This window comes from Alligator mississippiensis, chromosome 1 (assembly GCF_030867095.1).
Source record: "Alligator mississippiensis isolate rAllMis1 chromosome 1, rAllMis1, whole genome shotgun sequence".
NCBI classification, from domain to species: domain Eukaryota; kingdom Metazoa; phylum Chordata; order Crocodylia; family Alligatoridae; genus Alligator; species Alligator mississippiensis.
The window spans coordinates 401,764,101-401,771,979 of NC_081824.1; the positions used below are offsets into that span (position 1 = coordinate 401,764,101).

General features: G+C 47.0%; 1 long non-coding RNA gene across 1 annotated transcript; it reads left to right on the plus strand.

Annotated features, from left to right (window-relative positions):
• The first annotated feature begins 4,108 nt into the window (after window positions 1-4,108).
• On the plus strand, window positions 4,109-6,648 carry LOC132250224 (uncharacterized). Its single transcript, XR_009461871.1, has 2 exons — window positions 4,109-4,152; window positions 5,694-6,648. It is a non-coding gene; the product is annotated as an uncharacterized LOC132250224 (long non-coding RNA).
• Window positions 6,649-7,879: the final 1,231 nt, after the last annotated feature.

Genomic DNA, 7,879 nt, shown 5'->3' on the forward strand with positions numbered 1-7,879 from the left:
GTTATCTTGAGGATCTGTGGCTTGATCTGCTACAATCAAGATGGATTCATATTCTGCCAATGCAGCTTCTGTAGACAGTACATGTGAAGAAATCACTGCCAGCAGACAGTCTTGGCAATGCTAGATTGCACATGGGAAACATCCATCGTTTAGCACATTTGTCTTCAAGTACTCCCTTAATTTAGGGCTGTCAGTTTTCTGCTGGGGGATGAATGCCTCAACTAGCTCAAACATAACCTCTCTTCTCATCACACTGCTTTCAGTGGCCCTTTTAAACATTGAGGACACGGTCATTTGTCTCTTGCTCTGTCCTTCAGCCTCTGCAGCAGCCTTTCACTTCACGTGCAATTTGAAGTCTAAATGGCGATCAATGCTGTTTTTCCTCACCACATCCAGAATCATATTGTACACTGAACAGAATAAGTTTTCCACCATCTGCATGATACTGCCTTACACAATCCATATCTGACATGTTCTTAGCTTTATGGGAGTTCCTTTCACTCGTTATCTGCAGACAGGATTGCCTGCACTGCCTCTAGCTGTTTGAAAGATGGTGCTGAAGTCTCACTTCCCCAACTGGCACCTTTACTGAGCCTATGCCACTGGCTCAGCCTCTCACTAAGTCTCTTGGTGAAACCATGTATGCTCTGACTGCAGGGACTGCCACACTTTCCTTTGTACTCTGGTAAGTATTCCCCCCCCGACCAGCAATTCCACGCCAAAATCACAGAGATTGCCATTTTCATGGAATTTGCATAAACCACTTTTTCACAGTTTCCACAAAACACACAAAATTACAAATAGGGTAGATCCTTATATATACACATCTCCAATTCTAGCATCACGACTATAACCCTGTTAAATATGGAGAACTGTGTGTCCTCACAGTTTTAGTGAAGGTGCAAGCTAGTTAGAATAGTTTTAAATATAATGATTGATGGATCCATGTCAGCTAAACATCAGGCAGAAATATTAGGTCAGATCCCTGAAACAATCTTTTATTCTTTAGGGAGGCACAAGATTAGAAGATTTTACATTTAAAACTTTATTACTGATTATTTTTAAAAAACATAATTCTGAAGCTCAAACTTCTCAAAATCAAGTCTTTCTGTTAGACTTCATTGGAAATCTCTAAAATATGGAGGCATTCACCAAATGATGTTTAAGCATTACTAGACGTATGATTTCACCAAAGGGCATTTATGGCTACTGGTTAACTCACAAAAGAAAGCAATAACATTCCAGAATAAAATATCATTTCAGACCCATGTTATTGGAAGTCATGTACTTATTTTCTTCAGGAAATCTATAATTAATTTTGGTCACCAAAGAGCCCACCCATACCAGGTTCCAGCTAAGCAGGTGGCTCTGAGTCTGTGACTGATGACAAGCTAAGGAGGCAAAAATGTTCCTGCATTGTTTCCTGGCAGTGAAATTATAGCATGTCATGTACTTTCCTATTCGAATGTGGAAACTTTGGTTTCCAATTTTCATTGCAGACTGTATACTTGATCCAAAAAGTCCCAAGACAGGGAGACTAACTGAGCATCTTCAAACCTTCAAAAAGTAGCTAAATGTGGATTACACAGTACTTAAAGCAATCACATGTAAAACCTGGACAAAGGATTTCTTGACTTTTACTAACAGATTTAATTTCTTTTATTTTCCAATTTGGCCTTTATTAATATATATTTTGGCTTTTTTATTTTAGTCATTGTTCTGCATTCAGCACTCTCTGCTTACTAACTTCTAGCAAATCAGAACAGATCTGAGCATAGAGAAGTATCATCAGGTTGTCATCAAAACATCTGATTTTTATTAAGAGTTAACTGTCTTTTACCCTGAGTAGTCCCAAATAAAAAGGAATTACATCAAATAAGAGGTTAACTATATTTAACCACAATTATACAGAGCTGTAATAAATGTATGCAGTTCTTAAAAAGATGTTATCAAAATTTAAAGTAGATTAAAAATAAAATACCTTCACCTTCTGTATTTTACTGATAATTTGGGGCTCAATCTTGCTGTCCTCACTCTAGGATGGTCATTAAAAAGAAGCAGAATTTTAGAGTTTTAGAATTTAAGCTTTAATATATTTCTCACTGTTTTTAAGTTTATTTTTTGCATTTCCTCAGTTTGAATATGGATCAGGAAGCGTACCTTTTCTTTAAAGCACTCAAAAGTATTTCATTTTTGGTGTGCCTTAGAACTGTTTTCCTACATAGGCAAACAGAGCCACTTCTCCCTTGCACCAAAGAAAACTCCAGGTAAGTCTAAGACAGGGAAGAGAAGCAATGGAGATGGAAAAGGCTGCATTACCTCAAATGCACTCCAACCCATGCTGTAAGCCTGCATCCACAGCCACAACCATTTAAAAAGCCAAGTTTTCTCTCCTTCTGCACAACATGGCAGATTTCACTTTTCTTCTCAGCTCGCAAGAACCTAATTCAGTTCAGCAGTAAGTGCATGTACTTCTTCAGCAATAAGCCTTGTGTGGTAACTGATGGCTAACAGTCTCCACACTTATACACTCCAACACACTGAGCTTCATGGCAAGCCTGTGAACCACTCAGAACTGGAATTTATAGTGAAAGCAAGTGAGAAATCAAGAAAGGCATAGTAAGATAACAGAAAAAATGTTCAAGCTGAAGAGGATCAAAATGGATAGACTGGGCTACAGCCTGGAGCCATAGGTGGATTAACGCTTGAGCCAGCTGGGCCTGGGTCCAGGGGCCCCTGCCTTGGCACAGATTAAATTAGCCATCAGACTGGGCCACCTGTGCACAACACGGCAGGCCATGGCTGCTGGGTACCAGACAGGGCACAACTGCCCCAGAGCCCTGGGAGCAGCCAGAACCACCAGCAGCAAGGAGCAGAGTCAGGCATGGTGTATGGCCGGGACCTGCTGGCAGTGGGGCAGCCCCAGGTAGCCAGGGCCCAGCCCAGCCTGGCCGTGGTCCTGTGTTAGCTGGGCACTGCCGCAGCATGAGGGACCACCTCTGGAGCTCAGTCTGTGCTGTTTGTGCCCAGCGGGCAGCAGCTCCACACCTCTGGCACTGGCTCTAACACAGACCTGTGAGCAGGGGTAGCTGTGGCTCCTGCCCTGGGCCTGGGTGGCAGCACGTCTTTTTTCAACCGCTGCTCCCGCTGCGCTGGCCGGGGATCACGGGTCAGGGGGAGGCCTGGGCTGGGGCGGTGGGGCAGTCCCAGGGCCAGAATGAATCTTAATCTGCCCCTGCCTGGAGCAAAGTTTGGGGCACCCATGTTAACTGCGAGTGAAATCAAAATAAGGTTAAGAATGACCAGTTTAAACACTGATCATCATGATCAATAACACTTTAAATTCTGTACTTGTGTTGCCTTGTGGCTGCTTACTGGCACCATTACTTAAACATGTAGAGGAGTTACTGGGGTCTCTCTTCCTTTCATGTGAATTTGCCTTTGGGCATAAAAGCAGAACATAAGCTCAGTTCAAAACATTAATCTAAGCATTATTCCTCTTCTGCACATAAATTAGTTCTCTGACTCACCCACTGTGAAATTCACTCAGTTTATGGAGAACAGGGCTGGCCTTAGGGAAAATGGTGCCCTGGGCGACCTTGTATTCTGGTGCCCTTTCTCTGAGTTTAAGTATCTAGTAGCATTAGTGAAAGTTGCATAAATAGAGCCCTAGGGGGAGCTGCTGGGTTGGATCAAGAGACTTGCTTTCCTGTGGCATCCCTCATTGGTGTCCAAGCAGGGCAAAGGAAGAAGGCTAGTGGGAGGATGAGGGGAGTCTTGTTTTTCACCAGCACCAAGTCTAAGACAGCAAGCAGCACTATGCAGGTACCCATGATGACAAGTAGCAGATATACAAGGAGTGGATGCTGCTGGCTCATGCAGTAGTAGGATTTGCAGAGCCAGTCATGGGTGCAGGGCAGCAGGCATGGCTCACAGCCCACCTCCTCCACCCTGTCCAGCAGATAGTGACACCTTGTGGCAGAGCACAGGGTGTCTCTGCCACTTTAAGGGCCTGGAGCTGGCAGCCTCCAGGTGCCTGATGAGGGCAGCCATTTTGAGGCCTAGGCTGCTTATATAAACAAGGCAGTTTGGCTGCAGGAAGTCAGGTAGCAACATTGCCTGGCTGGAGGGCTGCTGTGAATGATTCTGGAGGTAAGGGGGAGCTGCAAGGGGTTGGCAGGAGGCTCCTGGTCCTGGGCATGACCTGAAACTGCACCCTGCCAGGAGTGGGTGGTCTGGTGGGGCTCTCAGTGGTGCGGGAGCCCCCAGGAAATGCCAGGTCAGTTATCACCCTGGTGAAAGGCAGGTTGGGGTGCCTTAACCCCAAGCTCCTACCACCACTGGGTGGGTTACCCATGTGTTTGTTGGGAGGCCCAGATGGGTCAGTGTTCTGAGGGGCCCAGAGAGGGTGGACCCTGAGAGTGGGAGTGATATGGGCGTGGTGCTGCGGTTGCCCCCAAGAGGACAGGGAGTAGTGTCACGGTGAAGCCTAGTGACAGTGTGACCGGCTAGAGAGACCCAGCCCGAAAGGGAGAGTACCCTTGACTGGCCCAGGCTGGGGCCAGGACTACAGTAGTCAAAAGGGCTGGGGGCCCACCGCGAGGGATGCCCAAGAGCTGGGGGCCTGGGGTCCCAACTGGCCTGGAGGTGGGCCAGGTAGCTGAAGGTCCTGGGGGGACTACACCCGAGAGGGGAAGATAGCTTTGGGGGGGGGTGAGGTAGCTCAGATGAAGGCTGAGTGGCCGTCTGATAGGAAGGATCAGAGAGGGGTCCTGTTAGGATGATTCTGGGGCCCAGTATGGGGCCGGTGATTATAGTAACACCATGATGCCACCTGCGAGGCTTGGGCTGCGGTATTAGGGGAGGTTGGAGCCACAGAGCGCCCCCTGGCATCGGGGCATTGCAATGGGCAGCCTCCCGCTTAATTGACATGGATATATGAATCAATTATCATCAAAGGCATGGTGGGCGAGAAGCGGGCGGTTGCCCAGAGACAGGTGGGCGGGCGACGAATTGCTCGGCCCTGAGTAGGCCCCCTGTCACGGTGACAGGCAGGCGGGCCACAGAGTTCGGCCCCAGTGAGGGAGGCCCCCTGTCTCACATCTCATTACTGAGCCCCTTCTACCACCCCTGGGGCAGCTGGCCAACTTCCACCATCCCTGCCCCCAAGTCAGCAGTGCTTTTTGTAGGCAGAGGCCGAGGCAGGCAGGCAGGCAGGAGTGTGGGACACAGTCCAGCAGGAAGGCTGAGGTGGTGAGCAGTCCCCCCCCCCCCCCCCCCCCCCCAACCACAGTGCCCTGGGCCCATATCGCCCTCACCTAAGGCCAGCCCTGATAGAGAAAAACATTCCTGCAAAAGGTAGTCTGTCAAGTGGACAGTTTCAGGATATTCATAGATTGTAAGGCTGGAAGGGACCTGAGAAGATAATTGGGTCCAGCCCCCTGCACCAAGCAGGAACAATAACTTGGGATCAGGTAACCCCAGCAAGGTGACTGTCTAGCCTCCTCTTGACAGGAGGGACTGTTACTCATTCTCACTATCAAAAGGTGTGTTCTAGTCAACCAATTATGCGAAATCCCACAGCTCAAATACCGATATTTTTATAAGATTGAGTTACAATCTTGTAACTCAAAAAGCTCAGAAGAGCAGATAAGGGAACTCTTTACTGTTAGTATTCTTGCTCTCTCCATTAGTCTCTTGTGTCATCTCGGAAGACTCTGACTTTTCCCCAATGAGTTTCTCAGCCTGAATAAACCTGTACTTCTTCCTACATTGATTCTCTTTTTGAGGGCTCCATGATCTGAAGCTTTCCTTTTGAGTTGGCCCAAAGACCACTGTGCAAAGGCCAAGAAAGATGCAAGATTTGAGAGAGAAATGTTCCTCAAACTCATTATAGACTGAAGTAATTTCATTTTCTCATGAGCTCATCTATACATTTGAAAAAGCTACAATAGTCATATTTCTATTGGGAGGAATCAAGATTTTCCTGCAGCTGGCAATAGCCTTCCCTGAAATATTTCACAGAAGTTTGCTCCCAACTTTCAGAACATCATCTTAAATGGGAATCTACTGACCAGATAGTCACCAGCAGTTGGCACCAGCCACTAAAGCTGAAAACTTGAGGATGGTTTTCTCCACAACTTTTAAAAAAGGTAGTTTTCAGAAGGCTAATCCCTGGTGTTTCATTTTAATGATAAACCTGAATATTAGAGATGATCATGCTATATAAAAGACATCTGTGCAATAATAAAAACAGATGGGTATTTTCTTAAAACCAATTGATCAAGGATCTTAGGAAACATTTGCTATGCAAAGTGTCTTAATGTTACAAATTGCACTCTGCTTTAGCAGATTACAGGATTTGTGTGAAATACCCACATGCATATTTTTCTCAACTTATTCTCTGCTCTGAATAGCACATGTAAGTTGTTTTCTTGCCCCAGCACCATACATAATAATCTATAAAAAAAAAAAACAAAAAAAAAAACATGCAAGCATCTTCAGGTGAAACATGGCTACTGCCATCTTTGCCCACCTCAAGGAACACCTCTAACTTTTGACATGTAGCAGAACCCTGGTTGGGAATCACTGAAATATGCATCTACTCCTGGTAGCAGATTCTATGGGGCAGGACCTCAGCACATCCAGTTTGTGCACATCCAGCACCTCCTCTTCCAGTTTCACATGTGCCAAACATAGCCACCTGCCCTTGCAGCCTCTCCCACCAACCTGGAAGCATGAGAGCAGTGGGGAGGACAAGCCAGGCTGAACAACGTGGCTCTGCATCAGGCTGAAGCCTTGAACCCAGGGCATTGGCCTGCTTCACATAGCTGCTCATCCCAGCCTATCACTTCCTAACTGGAACACTGCAACAGACAGGTGGCCACAACCCTCCATGTGGGCCTCGCCACACACCCACTCCTTGCCACCAGAGTGGCCAGTCTGAGTCAGCTGACCCTTCATCCCTTCCAATGTAAACCCCTAACCCAGAGTTCGAGCAACAAGGTTTAGCCCTGTACCTAGGTTCCTCTACCCTTGGCTTGTGCTACTACTGGCTTCGTGAAAGACTCTTCAGATACCCAACCCAATCTAGTTCATAGACTCCAAGTTTGCCCTGAGCCCTTTGGATACCTGACCTAATTCTAGTTTGATTTCCTGGATACCCAACCCAACTATCCTCTTGATCTTGTGCTCTACCTGAATCTCTGACTTGATTCCCCAGGTGGATCTCCTGGTTTCTAGCTTCTCTAGTGTTGGACTCATCAAGCTCCCATCAGACCTCAGCTGCTTCTTCAGACCCTAAGGTCTGCTTCCCCAGATCTGTCTGCCTATGACCCAGCATGACACTCTGAAACCCCACATCAGCCTGTTTGCCTACCAGCCCATGGCAGAGCACACTGCTGAGTGTGGGGTAGTTAGCACAGGGGCTGCTAGAGGAGGGGAGAGGACAGCAGTGGGAGTACCCAGTGGAGCAGCTGCTGGCACTGCTTGTCCAGATACGCAGGGGTGGGTGTGATGTGCCAGATAGGGGGTGGAGAGCACTTATCTCCTCACACAGAGGCCAGATGCCACAACTCCCTTAAAAGGATCTTGTGGGGCCTGGTTGAAAAATCACCATCCTAGAGAATGTAACAAGTTTCACTTTTATTGTGCTCAAGTGGTTAAAATCCATACTAAAAAAATAGCTAGAGTACATAAAAGCAAGGGTAGATGGAATAGTTAGTATCACTAGGGGACTTCAAGCTTAGAAAAATTGTAACCAGGTCTGGTTTATGAGCACAGTAGAAAGAGACCTACTATCTTCTGGCAAGGTGTAACAGGACTGGTGCTCTAGGGGTGGCCGTGATGACTCCTGGTGGTCACATGGCTCATGCCCTGC